The following is a 14,645-nucleotide window of genomic DNA, read 5'->3' on the forward strand; positions in this document are numbered from 1 at the left end:
GGTCAGGTGTTGTTTTTCTCTTGTTGCATTCCAAATTTTTTTTCTTTGTCTTTAGTTTTTACAAATTTGATGATTTTGTGTTTTGGTGCTCTTTTGGTTGATCCTGTTTGGGGTTTGCCTAGCTATTTGAATCTATTGGTTTCTGCCATTTTCAAAAATCGGGACATTTTTCAGCCATCATTTCTTTAAGTACTTTTCCAGTACCACCCTTTTCCTCCTCTCATCCTGCTACTCCTCTGACAGGAATGTTAGATCTTTTGTTACCATCCTTCTTGTCCTTAATGCTCGGTATATATATATATATATATACATATATATATATATATATAAAATGTATATTAAAAATATATATATATATATTTTTTTTCTTTTAGCCTGTTTTCTCTCTATTATTCACACTGGGTAATTTTTACGGTTCTGTCTTCTAGCTCACTGATTTTCTCCCCTCTCCCCCCTCCATGCCACTGTTAGACATATCCACTGAGACTCGGTGTTTCAGCTGTTGTGTTTTTCAGTTGTACCATTTACATTTAGTTTTTCTTCATGCTTTCTCTCTCCTTGCTATGACTTCGTTACTTTGCTTAGGCATTTTATTTCTTCATGTGTTCCAAGCTTGCATGCAATTGCCTGTTGAAGCATCTTTATCATGTCTGTTGACTGGGTCAGAAAATTCTAACATCTCTTTCTCTATTGTTGGCCTCTGTTGATTGTCTTCTTTCACCCAGTTTGAGACTATCCTGGTTCTTGCTCTTGTGAATGATTTTCAACTGAAAGCCGGACATTTTCATATTTTATGAGACCCATTCTGTCTTTTAAAATGTCTGTTTGAGCTGGCTTTTCAGAAAAATCACTCCAGTGTTTTTAGCTGTTTTTAATGGGAAGAATAGGGAAAGTTAGATCTCTTCCATCTTATAAATTCTTGTGTCTCTGAGTGAGATTTTAAGATTATTGAAATCCAGCTGTTTCTCTAGAATCTCATAGGATGGAGACACAAATTCTAAGATGTGGACTTAAAAAAAAAAAAAAAAAAACCTCTTAAGAGCGTTTACCAAGAGCGTTTACCTTTTTGTATTTCTAAGTAACATGATCTCATGACTTCCTCCCATCCCCCAGCTATTAGTCATTTTTCATGCCTGTGGTCAAACCCAGTCTGAAAGGCAAGGACTCCACAGAATCCACTATGCTGATCATTCAGGGCCTGGTTACTTTTATAACCAGGAAGGTTGCCAGTATGATACACTACCTCAAAATTTAGCTCCCTCTTTATTTTTCCCTGGTATAAGTATTTTTGAAGTAGATAACAGAAATGAAACCTTTTGGTAACCCAGTAATCTAGCCTTGGTATCTCTGATCCTCTCTTCTGTTTCTTTTTCATAAGATCTGTGAGTTGAATGTAGTTTTGGAGATAAAGAATTTGATTGATTGCTGTCTTCTTCCACCACTAGGAAAATATGAGAGTATTCCTGATGGGTCCACATAAAGGCTCCCATCATTTTCACAGGTGCCTTTATCTAATCCACTAGCAATTTACATCTATGATAATGCATAATAGGAACCCAGGCTTAACCAGATGTCTTGAAGAAAATAAATGGAGGGAATATAGTTAACAAACATACGTGCGTGGGGAGATAAAACTCATAAAAATGTTATGATAATTTTCAGAAAGACATCCAGAATGTTGCAATGGGCCAACCAATATGTGGAATTTAAATTATGTAGCTATTTACGCTTTATAAAATGCTCTTCTAGAAAGTTCATGTTGAAAATAGTAACTCTCATCGCAGTCACTGAGGAAAGCATCTGGATGTTTTGCTGAACTCTGGCTTGAAGATTATTCCAGCCTAAATTATGTCTGATATATAGGCACAGGGAGTCGAAATGGTTTACAGTTAACTGTAGCCAGTAGTTCTTCATAAGAGTGTTCTGTATTATTTCCTGTTTTATGTTTAGTCCTCTGATACTTTGGCAGTTCTGAACTGCGACAGACTGGATTCTCCTTAAGTCAAGTTTATGGTTTAGAAGCCACCATAAAATACAAAGGATCTATTGATCATAAGCAAGCTCTGACCCGTGACTAGGACGATAAAAGCCTGAACATGTGTTATTATAAATGGAAGTTTAGTAATGATGTTATGGGTATGTCTTTTAGAGGAATATGTATCCTGGCTTCATCACTGACTAGCTTGGGCCACTTCTTAATTTTCCTCATCTAAAAAATGAAGTGGGGATCCCTGGGTGGTGCAGCGGTTTAGCGCCTGTCTTTGGCCCAGGGCGCGATCCTGGAGACCCGGGATCGAGTCCCACGTCGGGCTCCCGGTGCATGGAGCCTGCTTCTCCCTCTGCCTGTTCTCTGCCTCTCTCTCTCTCTCTGTGACTATCATAAATAAATAAAAAATTAAAAAAATAAATTCTAAAAAATGAAGTGGATCGATCCTGCCTCATAAGATTGTTGAAAGCATTAAATGGGATAATGCATATAAACATACACTAGCTTGGCCATAGTAAGAGCTCAATAAATATTTCCAATTGTTACTTTGCTACCTCTTTTACTACGTTTCTCACATAAACCAATCTAAGAATAGCACTTTGTTCAAAATGTCATGTTTGGTAGATTGTTTTTATCAGATACAAATTTTCATTACTCTAATAGAATAATTAAACCCGTTCTAGATTTCAAGCCCATGACCAGATTTGAAGACAGATACTATTAGACACTTTTAACCCCAAAAATGTTTATTTTTGGAACCATAGCTAGGGAATCATCCACATTTCCTCCCCCCCTTTTTTCCCTTGCCATGTTTATTTGGTTTTATGCAAACTTCTTGGGGGTAATTCAAATTAGCATCCATTACAGATCAATCTAGAAAAGGTTGGTTATTTATTGTTAGGCGGATACATGAACCTTGGCAGTTTCAGAAACCAGAGCTAAAGTGATCTTATAAAGTTCTAGCTAAATCAACATGGGGATGTGCTAGTCTCATGATGACTTTCATGAACTTACCTCTGAAATGCTAAGTATTTTCTCACTCAGAACCTCATTTTACCTCTATAACTTATACCAAAGATCACACTGTACCTGCTCTTAGCCTTGTAAGTCTTACAAAAGCCATTGGCCAAAAGCAATAAAATTTGACCTGACCTAATCCTGGAGTCACAATGGATAATGTGTGTATTTTTCATTCAGTAATTTAATGTGGAAATTAACTGCATGTGTCACATATTCCCCATCTTAAAGAGAGAGCTTTTCTGGTTCTAATGTTACACAAAAATTAAATATGTAAACACTCTTGTCATATAAGACTCCTTACTTTCCTGATAGCTTAAATAAGCACTACAAAAGACTCCTTTGGAGAAATTTATTTCATGGAGTTTGGGAGCCTGCTGCATGAAATTCACCCACTATGGTCACAGAAATGATGGCCAAAGATATTTTTTTCTGGCTCCCTGAAAGATCTGAAGTAATTTTCCCACTTTGGCTGACTGCATTATTCTCTCCTATTTGTCAATATTGGAAAAACCACTGTGGACATTGACAGAAAAATTCTGTTCTCTTTCTCTTAGGTGTATTCTTGAGTCTCTCTACTCCTGCACATGGGATACAAAGTGTCTCTCAACCTGGCCTGTTTCTATAAAGAGCATTCCTTCCTAAGGATTCTTCTTACAAGTCTCTTTCTTTTGCTTTTTCTTCTCTTGACCCATTCTGTTCTCCCTGTATCCCATGAAATTTGTATTTTTTGTTTTGATCTTGTTATTAAATTTAATGTTTTGAATAGGTCCACATGGTTCAAAAATCAAAAGGTATAATTGGTGATTCAGCAGTAAATCTCTCTCACGCCCCTCTGTCTCTGTGTGTTCCCAGTTCCCAGATTTGCTCCCCCACCAGGCATCCACTGTTCTTGGTGTTTTATGTATCTTTCCAGGTTTCTTTTCTTTTCTTTTTTTTTTTTTTTAAATTTTTTTTTTATTTATTTATGATAGTCACACAGAGAGAGAGAGAGAGAGGCAGAGATACAGGCAGAGGGAGAAGCAGGCTCCATGCACCGGGAGCCCGACGTGGGATTCGATCCCGGGTCTCCAGGATCGCGCCCTGGGCCAAAGGCAGGCGCCAAACCGCTGCGCCACCCAGGGATCCCTCTTTCCAGGTTTCTTTATTCACACACAATCAGACATGAATACAGACCCCCCCACACACACCATTTTACATAACAGGAAGCACATTATATGTACTCTTCCAAATGTTTTTTTTTTTTTTTTAAGATTTATTTATTCATTCAGAGAGAGCGAGAGAGAGGCAGAGACACAGGCAGAGGGAGAAGCAGGCTCCATGCAGGGAGCCCGACGTGGAACTCGATCCCGGGTCTTCAGGATCACAACCCAGGCCGCAGGCAGCGCTAAACCGCTGCGCCACCGGGGCTGCCCCCCAAATGTTTTTTTAAAACTTACTTTATCTTGGAGATCTTTCCATATAAATACATAATAAGATTCCATGTTCTGTCCTCTGGCTTCTGTATATGGATGTGTGTGATAATTTATTTAACCAGTCTTCTATTGATAGATTTTCTGTATTTTGCCTTTATAAGCCTCATGTGATGCAGTTTACTCTGACAAACTATGCTGGTATGTCAGCATGCTGGTATGTGCATAATAATTCACTTTATAAATCCCTAAGCATATCTGCAGGATAAATCCTCCTAATAAGAATTGCTGGGTCAAAGGTTATTTGCATTTGTATTTATGATAGATACTGCCAAACTGCTTTCCATAATGATCCTAAAAATGTTTTCTTCTATCAGCATTATATGAAAGTAACAGTGTCCTCAACTCTAATCTACAGAGTGTATATTAAAACTTTTGAATTTTTGCCCTTCAGAAAGGTCAAGATTGATATCTCAGGTTTGTTTTAAGTTGCATTCTTTTATAATGGGAGAATTTGAACTTCTCTTTATATGCTTAGGAGCCATCTGTTTCTTTAAGAACCATCCTTCCCTCATTTTTTTTCTTATAGATTTCAAAAGCTATTTATATATTAGAAAGATGAGTCTATGCCTATTGTATAAAATGGTGTCTTTTTTATGTTGCTTATGGTTGTTTTTGCTGAAGATGCTTTTACAAATGAAGTTGAATTTACTCTAGTTCTTGAATTGTAATGAAGGCCTTTCCTACTCTAGTCAGAAAGGATTTCTTCCAGTTTTTTTCTAGAACTTTTATTATTTCATTTTTACATTGAAATATGATCCCTTTATAATTTGTGTTGCAGTAGACCATGAGACATGAGTCCAATTACATTTTCTTTTCCTGTCCAGTAGTCTTCTTATTGAACTTTACATCTTTCCCCTGCCTATATGTGATACTCCTTTTATCTTACACTAAATTCCTGCATTTACAGCTACCTATAGTAGAAGCTTCCCTTCTAATCCATTGGCTTATCATGTACCAGTATGGCACTGTTGAGTTATTCTGGCTTTATAATATGTTAGGATCATGACCTTTATGGTGACCTAGTAATAATGGTGATAGCATCATCTTAAATATATATATAGCACACTGTAATTTACAAAGCATTTTCACTTACACTACCTCATTTGTTTTGATCCCTATGATGTCACATGCAGCAGCTGAGACTGGTACTTCTGTCCTCATTTCATACATAGAGCCCAGAGGATATGAAGTGTTTGCCCAAGATCTGAAGCCCAGGGGAGATGAACTGTTTGCCCAAGATCACCAACAAAACTAGTAGGTGGCAGAGTGATGACTTGCCTCTTCTGTCTTTCCTAACCCAGGATTCTGCTTTTCAGAATGTCTAAGATATTCTCTGAATGTTTCTTCCTCAGAGAGCTCATTCATTCCCAGAGATTATCTCTGTGCTACAGAGTTCTAAGTCCTATGCAGGACCTTCAGCTTCATCTAACCTTCTGTGGATTAAGGAAGGGACAAAATTATGAAATCATAGAATGCCAGAGCAGAAGTAGACCCGAGAGAGATCATAGACTAACCTAGTCATCTTATGGAAAACAAGCAAACAAACCCAAAAAACAAAAAACTCCAAAGCTCAGAGAAGTTGTGACCTTTGTGTCCAAGATTATACAGTTTCTAAGAAATGAGGGCTAAGTCAGAACTCAAAGATAGTTCTTTCCATATTGTTTAATAATGAAGAGGAAGAGGGAAATGTTGTATGTACTTTACTGAAACGAATCATCTCTATGTTTATAAGTACCTCCAGGGCCAGAAATGAGACTGAATTCATTCATCCATTCATTCATTCAACAAATAACCATGTGCCATGTGTCAGGCACTATGCTTGTCATTGGGTTTATGATGGTGAACCAAATAGGCATGGTCCCTGCCTTCATGGAAAATATAGTCTAGAAAGAGAAACAGATACCAAGCAAGTAATTTATGGGTAAAGATGTAATTACAAACTAGGAAAATGACTTATAAGGGAAACTTACATGGTGCTCTGAAAGAATGCAATAGGAAGATATAATTATTTTGTCTTCAGAGTCTGGGAAACTTCCCATTGCTCCCTATACCCCCAACTCCAGCCTGCCATGCGGTCCCTGCAGCATGTCTGTGGAGACCTCTAAGATTCCATTGGATCAGTTTGAAAATAACTGATCCTGTCCTATTCCCTCATTTCTTCAGATAATAGAACTGAGGTTCAAAGAGGAGATGTGACTTACCCAAAAAGGTCACCTAGCTAGTTAGAGCAGAACCAAAGGATAACAACCTCCTGATTTTCTGGCTAGGGCTCCTTCCACTGTATAAATAAATGTCCTCTTTTTTTTTAATATTTTTATTTATTTATGATAGTCACACACACAGAGAGAGAGAGAGAGGCAGAGACATAGGCAGAGGGAGAAGCAGGCTCCATGCACTGGGAACCCGACGTGGGATTCGATCCCAGGTCTCCAGGATCACGCCCTGGGCCAAAGGCAGGCACCAAACCGCTGTGCCACCCAGGGATCCCAATAAATGTCCTCTTAATGCAGACCCATACTCTACTACCAAAGTTTGCAGTGATACCACTCTTCATAAGTCACAGACTCCCAGAAGACTATAGCACTTTGACTTAGTTTAGACCATGCCATAATCAGCACACTGCATTGAACAGACAAATCAAGATTTGACAGACACTTCCAATGAATCTAAGTATTTTCTAGAAAATAGTTTATCTAATTTTTCTTGAGTGGTTCATCAGTTATTGTACTGAAGAATAAGCTGAACTGGCCTAAACTGAGAGCACATTTTTAGAATTTAAACTACTTTGTAGGATAGCCTAAATTCTCTTTGTCAAAGGGCAACTTTTCTTCGGCAGTGAACGGTTTGACCTAAGTTCTTTTGATAAATTGTTTCTATCCACCAGTGTAATCCTCAGCACACACATCAGAAGTAGAAGTGATTGGTCCACATGGAAAATGGTAGCACTGGCTGTGTCCCAGCTGTCTGGGCTGCTAGGTTGGTGTGGGACACAGCTGGGATGGTCCATGTCGAGTGGTGTCCACAGCAAGGAGGGCTCAGCTCGCATGTGGAAGGCCCTTGCCTACTTCATAGCACGTCCTGGCATGGGAGTGAGCATGCTGAACATCTTTCTGAAGTCACATCATGGAGAACATCAAGTTCATTGCTTACCCCTATTTCCACATCAGGTTCAAGCCCTTTCCCTGGGGAGATGATAATCATAGTTTATTCCATAGCTCTCATGTGAATCCACTTCCAACCAGCTATGAAGATGAATAAAGAGAGTCTGGACCACTCCCCAGTGGAGATCATAGCACAGGTTTGGACCTTGACTCTGCATACAGACCAGAAAAGTATATAGGAACTTAAGCTCGCCTTCCTTACTTGTATCATACTGGTGACCAGTATGCTGATCTTCCATCCCTTTGCTTGTGGCAGGAGATGGCTTATAAATAACTTAGATTGGTCTGTGAAAATAAATAAGTAAATAAATAAATAAAAGATGTAGAAGTGGCTGATTAGAAGAGCTACAACCCCATGTGTTTAGATTTGGTTAATGTGTATGCAGTCAGTACTTCCTGGGTGTTACGTGCTCACAGCTCATGGATGTGTCCCTATTTAACACCTAGGACAGCAGAATTAGTTAGGGTTGATTGGTCTTAACTCACTTAAGTGCTGTTTCTCATTAAAATTAGGGTACCTTGACTCCTTGACTCATTATGCTTCCCCTCAATTTTATTTTTCTTTAATTTGGGGATGAGTGGAGTGATAGAATTGGAGAATTTTGACATTATTTTCCATGTCCACATTTAGCTATTTAAAACTATGTGACTTGAAATGATAGAACAGTCAATACTGGTTTTAAAATGGGGTCGGGGTTGGAATTTAGTAGAACTCTCCTTTAAAGAAACATTCCAGAATGCAGGAAATGCCCTAAATACAGAGATGTTCATAGAAGCAGCATTTACAACAGTGAAACAACTGGGAGCAACTTGAATAGCCAACAATAAAAAAAAAAAAAAGGTAAAATGCATACTGACGTATTCCATGCAACATGAATGGTTTAAAACAACACTTCAAAGCAAAGGTCATAACGGGGATGTGAAGTAGAAGAGATGGCAGTACAGCATAGTCACTATGAGTAGGGGCTCCAGGATGCTGACTGAGGTTAAATTGGACTTTTGCATGGCTGGAGGACCTCAGCAAGTTCCTCTGTTTACCTTCAGTTCCTCATTCATGAGGAGAGGATAAACTGTACCTATTCCAAATTGCTGTGTGAGGTTTAGAAGAAACAATACTTGTAAAGCCTTGACGCAAAGCCTGGCATGTGCTATGGGCTTGACATATGTTCACTGTTATTAAATATATGGTCTCAGCTTATTATGGGGTCAAAAAAATACCAAAAGTTCCTTTGAAGACTAGATTTCTTTGGGCTCCAGGGTTGAGGGTGAGTGATTTGTTTCTTTATTTATAATTTATTTTCTTTGCAATGTCCTATAATTATTATATGTCCTTTCCATTTGCCCCTCACCCTCTTTTCACCAGTAAAAACTTTGACCATTACTGACCTGCTCTGTGTCTCTAGGAGACTGATCCCTATGGACTGCATTACCCAGGACCTCTAGCCCATGGCCTTCTAGTGGAGTTCAGCCAGTGCCTGGAGCTGGTGATGGGTGTGTCCTTTCACATAGCAACTCCTGACCAGTGCCCCCACCCCAGCTTTTACCTCTCTCCCTTCAAGTGTAGGGGTGATAAGAGCTTTCCATTTTAGCTAGCCTTGGGTGCCTTGCTATCCCTTGTCCATTCATGAACCCTGCTCACCTCTCTGTAAATAATCCCTTCATTAACATTGCTTCAAAATTCAAGCTGAGTATCCTTTTTTTTTTTTCCTGCCAGGACTCCGGCTGATACAAGAAGCACACATTATTTTTATAATTGGGGAAACTTCATTTAAGAAGCACAAAGGGCCACCCCTCCTCCTACCTCCCAAAAGGAAGCACTCCTCACGGAGTGGAGAGGCCCCTTAGCTTCCAGACTTGAGGGTGATTATTTTTGTTTCATTTTTCAGCCCTCACATGAAATTAGGCTTCAGGCTAGAACACCTATTTCTTAGAAAAACACACTTTCTCCTGGAGAGAAATTCTAGAAAGCAGTCGCGGGCTATTGACAAACTATAATGCTGCAAAGGGATCTGGCCAAAAAGGAATCAAGAGGAAAATCTCCAAGGGGAGAAGGTGGCCCGGAAGTGGCTCATCACCTGCAGTGCCAGCTGTGCTCCCAGTTGAGCAGTCATGGACAGAGCTGTGCCTTGAGTAAAGACCTGCCTCTGTGGCCACTGGAAACTCACCAGCCCCTGTGGCGTCTGGGCTCAGCAACTGCCAGGCTCCCAGGGGGTAAGTGATACAGTTTGTTCAGTCTGGGGGTGGGGATGGCAGTACGAGGTGGTGATGGGGCTGGTTGGGGGGGTTGGGAGGGGGGCTTGGCTTGTCACCATGCACTGCTCCACTGTTAAATCTCGATTGGCAGGCTGACTTTCCCCAGGAGAAAGTGTGGGGAGGAATCTCACAGTTGCATGGCAATAAAGAGCTGCCTGGTGGGCCTCCCTCTCCGCCAAGAAGCTTTGTGGCTCCAAAGTTCCAGAGGGGTGTGTGAAGGGGAGGAGGAGAAATAAGCCACCCTACCCAGTACTGATGTGACCACCTTTGTAGAAACTTTCCAGTGGCAAGTATGTTGAAGACAGTGAGCTTGGGGGGGCCAGCAGGGTACAGAAGGATGAAACTGAAGGTGGGGGTTGGGGCGGGGGGGGGGTGGATCCAAGAAGAGAACCATGGATAACTTATAAAGGAAAGGGATGAGAGGTGAGGGTCAGTAAAAGATGATGTTGGACAAAGCCTCAACACTTTGGGTCTTTTTTTTTTTTTTTTTTTTAACACTTTGGGTTTTACTCTCTATACTCTGAAGTGAATTCTTATGTTGGTGAGCCTTCTTTCCTCCATAACCTCTAAGCCTCATAAAAAGAGGGTCTGTGTTTATGTGTTCATGTGACTCAAAATGAATTCACTGAATACTTAAACATACATATATAAATATATAAATATATAAACATATATATATGTTTATATATTTATAAATATATATTTATTCATATATACACATATATACACACATATATAGCACTTTTCCAAGTTCCAGGGCTACAGAGATGAACAAAACATCCCTGCTCACATAAGGTTTACAGTCTGATGAGAGGGACCCATATTAAAAACATGACCACACATTCACAGCCTAGCTGCAAGTTAGAATGGGCTAGCAGCTCTTGAAAATTATCTATGCTTGGGTCTCTACCATACAAAGACTCAGATTTGTTGGCCTTGGAAGGGGCCCTGGCAGGGATCCTAAAGGTGATTCTAGTGATCAGCTTTGAGAATTCTAAATATGCTCATGATTCCATTAAACATTATTCCCATGAAACATGCAATGAGAGTCAAATAAAACTTAGAAAATAATTTACTAGATATATTAGAGACTAAAAAGTTATAATAAACTCCAAGTTCTATAATAAACATATTTTAAAAATATACCACAAAAATAGATGTTTGTAATTTGTGAATAGTTTTTGGAAAGGCATGATGGAAATTATTAGGCATTATTTACATTAAGTACTTAGAAATGCTTCTCTGAAGAAATGACTTTTAATAAAGAACTGATCAATGGACAGAGAATAGGAGGCGTATTGTTCTAGGCAGAGGTATTATCATGTTCAAAGATTCTGCGATGAGATAAATGCTTTTAGAAGAGAAAGGTGGTTAATGCTACTGCAATGTAGGAGGTGAAGCAAAAAAAAAAAAAAAAAAGACAAAATTTTTGCCTTCAAGGAACTTGTACCTTACGGAAAAACTCACATATTCCAAAAACTCCTCTATTACTCTATGGATCTATGATTTTCCAAATATAACAGGAAGAAGAAATCATGTCAGTAATAATCCTTCACTAGCTGATATAAAAACCCAGTTTCATGTTTGTCCCTAGGTAACATACATAACCTTTTGAAAAAGCATAAATGCTTTCATAAGTATGTTGGCTTGGGGTAATATTAGTATTAGGTCATGTTTACTGAGCATTCAGGCTGGGTAAGAAGGGAGAAGTGACTTGGATATTGAATTAAAATGCCAAACTGACAGACATGCCTGTCTACCATTTTTCTCTCCAAATCCTTTAAAAGGAAAAAAAAAAAATAAAAGAAAACAAAAAACAAAAAAGAAAAAACAAATCCTTTAAAAGGAAAACAAAGTATAGTGTTTAAAAATATATCTATTATCAAGAAAACAAAAAAATTAGCCATATATATATATACCCATTTTCCTTCTCATTTGCTCCTTAATCCCTAGCAACCACTAATCTGTTCTCTATTTCTATAATTTTGTTATTTCAGGAGTGTTATATAAATGGAATAATATGCTATGTAGCCTTTATGGATTGGCATTTTCACTCAGCATAATTCTTTAGAGATTCATCCAGGCTGTTGTGTGTATTGATAAGTTTTCCTTTTCATTGCTAAGTATTATTCCATGGTATGAATATATTACAGTTGGCTTAGCCATTCACCAAATTGGAGGTCACCTGACTTATTTCCAGTTTTTGGTTAGTATAGATAAAGCTGCTATAAACAGTTTTGAACAGATTTTTATATGAACATGAGTTTTCATTTTTCTGGGATAAATGCCCACCAGTTGGTAGGACATATGGTTCTTGCATGTTTCTTTTTTAAATAAATTGTTAAACTGTTTTTCAGAGTGCCGGTCCCACCAGCAATGTATGAGTGATCTGATGTGTCTGCATCCTTTCCTTTTGGTATTGTCACTATTTTCAGTTTTTTGCTACTCTGATAGGCATGTAGCAATATTTCATTGTGTGTGTGTGTTTTTTAAAAGACTTCTTTATTTTAGAGAGATAGAGGAAAGAGTAGGGAGAGGCAGAGGGAGAGGGAGAGACAAAATCTCAAGCAGACTCCCCACTGAGCAAGGAGTCCAACTCAGTGCTCGATCCCATGACCTGAACTGAAACCAAGAATCAGAGGCTTAACTGAGCCATCTAGGCACCTCTTTCATTGTGGTTTTAATTTACATTTGCTTAATGAAAACCTGGTGAGTTATTATTATATAGTGGAACATGAGTAGATAGTAGTTGAGAGAAATTAGGTACTACTCTTGGAAAAATAGGTACTACTCTAAAAGGATTATTTGAAACAAAGTTTGACTATGTTAAGGGCAAGTAGGGTAGAAAAAACGGGCAGATTTGAGGAAAGTATATAGGTAAGAAGATGCAATCATAGTATACTATTTGACTTTATAATGTTAGAATTTATACACTCAGTATAGCAAGAAAACAAAAAAGTGAGTGATATATATACCCATTTTCCTTCTCATTTGCTCCTTAATCCCTAGCAGCCACTAATCTGTTCTCTATTTCTATAATTTTGTTATTTTGGGAGTGTTATATAAATGGAATGATATACTATGTAGCCTTTATGGATTGGCATTTTCACTCAGAACTAAGATTCAAGTTGATTAGGAGGACACACAGTGGCCACACATAGTGACTCCTCCCAAAGAATATAGGAAGGAAGGGGTTAAAGCATAGCTTCACAGTGGAGAAACCAGACATACCCACCTTAGCTAGGTGAACAAGGTCAGTATCAACAGTGATGAGTCATTTTGGGAAGATGTACTCTTGATATGATGGGATGGAAATGGCTAAAATTTTACATCTGTGTAAAGTTTTGTGTCTTCTATCCCCCCAGTGTGCTCATGAAGAAAAACATCAGTCGCACCCAATAGAGGGACACTCTACAAATAGCTGCATAGTCTTCCTTCAAAATTGTCAGGGTCATCAAAAACAAGGAAAGTCTGAGAAACTGTCAACCAGAAGAACCCAAGGAGACATAGTAACTAAATGTCATGCGGGGTTTTGGATGGGGTCCTGGGACAAAAAAGACATTAGGGGCACCTGGATGGCTCAGTCAGTTGGATATCCAACTCTTGATTTCGGCTTGGGTCATGATCTCAGAGTTGTAAAGTCGAGCCCCATGTGAAGCTCTGCTCAGTGCACGGAGTCGGCTTGGGATTGTCTCTCTCTCTCCCCCTCTGCCCCTCTGCTCATACACACACTCTATCATGCTCCTTCTCAAATAAATAAATAAAATCTTATAAAAAAGACATCAGGTACAAACCAAGGTTATTTGAATAAAATAAGGATTTTAGTTAATAACAACAACAACTAGAAATGTATACACATAATAATATAAACATTGTTGACTTAACTAAAAATGGAAATAATTATGTAGAGAGAATAAGGAACTGCAGATGAGTGTCATATTATGAGAGAATTGAATTCTTTTTTGCTATAATTGCATACCTAAGACCTACAATTGCTGCATCAAGAAAGAGCCATAGAAGCATATTAATTATAGTAGACCGGTAATTATAAGAACTAGAGGAATTAAAACCGGCTGGCTCTGAAGAGAAGAGTGGGAAGAATGGAGCAAATAATTTTTTTTTATTATAAGCCTTTGGTACAAATTTGTTTTTTAATCCCATTCTTAGATCACTTTGGACAAAAATAAAAATAAATGGTGTATGTAAAAAAGACACATGCAGTGTAAGTTTACTATATACTCTTCATAAGAGATGTGTCTCAAATATCATGGGAAGGATGCAAATAGGAAGATAGAAAGGCAACAGGCAAATGAAAACCAAGAAGGTACTGTTGATTACAGACAAAATAGAAGTTGAAGGAAACAGCATTAAGCAAGACAAATAAAGCAGCTTCTCAGAGATCAAAGATCAAAGGGACAAACACTTTAGTAAAAGGCAGGGATTTAAACAACACATACACATTCACACTTTACACTCAGTGGAGTTTACACATTCTTTTCAAACACTAACGATGGTACATATACACTGATTTACTGGTTAGCTACAAATAAGAGTTTTAAAATGGCTCAACAGCATACAAAGTACATTAAATTTTTTTTACTATAGTAAAATTAGAAAATAACATTAAAAATATAGCAAAAAATATGGTCAGAAATTTAAAATGGCTTGCCTAAAAACTCCATTTAAAGTGGAAATGATAAATAATTTATAAATAAACTGATTAGAGCATCTTGCTTTAGACTTCTTGGATAT

At 38.2% G+C, this 14,645-nt stretch overlaps 1 protein-coding gene and 1 pseudogene across 1 annotated transcript in view; one reads left to right on the plus strand and one right to left on the minus strand.

Annotated features, from left to right (window-relative positions):
- Window positions 1-14,645, minus strand: part of ANKFN1 (ankyrin repeat and fibronectin type III domain containing 1) — a 451,629-nt gene that overhangs the window by 95,177 nt on the left and 341,807 nt on the right. The gene's annotated exons all lie outside the window — the stretch shown is intronic.
- Window positions 7,416-7,737, plus strand: LOC121472730 (annotated as a pseudogene).

Source organism: Vulpes lagopus, chromosome 12 (assembly GCF_018345385.1).
Source record: "Vulpes lagopus strain Blue_001 chromosome 12, ASM1834538v1, whole genome shotgun sequence".
NCBI lineage: Eukaryota > Metazoa > Chordata > Mammalia > Carnivora > Canidae > Vulpes > Vulpes lagopus.